Source organism: Amphimedon queenslandica, unplaced genomic scaffold, assembly GCF_000090795.2.
Source record: "Amphimedon queenslandica unplaced genomic scaffold, v1.1 AMPQUscaffold_11430, whole genome shotgun sequence".
Taxonomy (NCBI): Eukaryota; Metazoa; Porifera; class Demospongiae; order Haplosclerida; family Niphatidae; genus Amphimedon; species Amphimedon queenslandica.
The window spans coordinates 8,161-9,607 of NW_003548328.1; the positions used below are offsets into that span (position 1 = coordinate 8,161).

The window sequence follows — 1,447 nt, forward strand, 5'->3', positions numbered from 1 at the left end:
TCAAGGAAAATGAGAATTAAGATAAAAATGACAGCAAATAAAATCAGAAATAAAAATGAGAGAGTTAAAGTGGACTTAGAAGACAGATGGGAGTAGAACGGCCTTGTTCCCAGCATTATAGTCAAGGGGGATTCATGGCTTCCCTAAATTTTAACAATAAAAGAATATAATCATTTAATTGCACAGTTACTCAGTAGTTTGTTCTATGCGAAGTTCTATGTCCTTACTAGCTCCATATCAGTCCTTATTCCATGAAAATAGATGAAGCCCCAGTCCGGGGCAGCCCGGTTTTACCCCGCCATTTCCCGTGCCCGAGCCCCTCCGGAGCCCGGTTTTACCAACCCCCCCAAAAGAGAACCACATGTCATGAGTTTGGATGGTTGTTATGCTCAATTAACTGAGCTTGGGCTTCCTTTTGCTCTATCTGGGGAATTACAGAGTAGAAACCTATCACTATCTTCCTCCAACTGGACAGTACAACACAAAAACATGTATACTTATTTTTAAAATCTAAAAATGAAAAATTTTCTGCTAGCAGTTTTTAAAAAATACCCTCTGATGCCCACATCAATATTTCTTAACTGTAATGATTTTTTATGTTTAGCTTTATTATTATTATTATTTATTATTATTATTATTATTATTTTTATTATTTCCTGATCATTTTCTTTTTGTGTCTCTAACTTATAGCCTAACCTAATTTTAACCTTGCTTTGCTTTTCCTTAACCTACATGTTTTATTTCTTTTCTTTATTTTTAATAAAATTTATTGAGGGCCCCTTTCCCTTTTTACTGTAGTATTAGTATATGATATTTTGTCAAATTTTTGAGTGAACTTTAAAATTGACTGACTGCATGAGCACTAAGCCAAAATTCTGTGGGAAACTCAAACCCTATCCTTGACAAAAATTCGATCATTGTTTTGCATCTTTTACTAAATATTTTTATTATTGTCAGTTAGAGCTTACATTTTATGTAAGAATTGATTGAATAAAATGATTTAAATAACTTTATTTTTTGTAGCTGCCATCATTGTTTTTTAGTAATATTATACAAAGGAGGTAAAGCTTTCAGTCTTGAAAATAAAGCATGTATCACATGGTTAGTTACTATTTTAATTATTATTATTATATTTATAAATTTTTGTTCCAGAGTCATTTTGTTCCTTTTGTCTATACACTACTACACTTCATACCAAATACAGTTTTTCAATCCTTCTGGTCAGTAACTATTTTACATGCCCTCTATCATTAACATTTTAATGTATGTAGCTGAGTCGAATACCTGTGATGTCCCTTAGCAAGTGCGTGCACATTCAAGCACTTTATTCCAGTAAGACATCTGCTAATGTTAGTGCCTTAACATGGGCCATTTCTGCTTATATTTGCTTAGGTAAGTGTTATTAATGCGCTTTATGAGTTTCAATCCTAATTTTCAGTTCGTGTGT

At 32.6% G+C, this 1,447-nt stretch overlaps 1 long non-coding RNA gene across 1 annotated transcript; it reads left to right on the top strand.

Annotated features, from left to right (window-relative positions):
- The first annotated feature begins 1,023 nt into the window (after positions 1–1,023).
- On the top strand, positions 1,024–1,421 carry LOC109589325 (uncharacterized). The gene is made up of 3 exons (XR_002188641.1): positions 1,024–1,101; positions 1,153–1,220; positions 1,272–1,421. It is a non-coding gene; the product is annotated as an uncharacterized LOC109589325 (long non-coding RNA).
- The last annotated feature ends 26 nt before the right edge of the window (positions 1,422–1,447 follow it).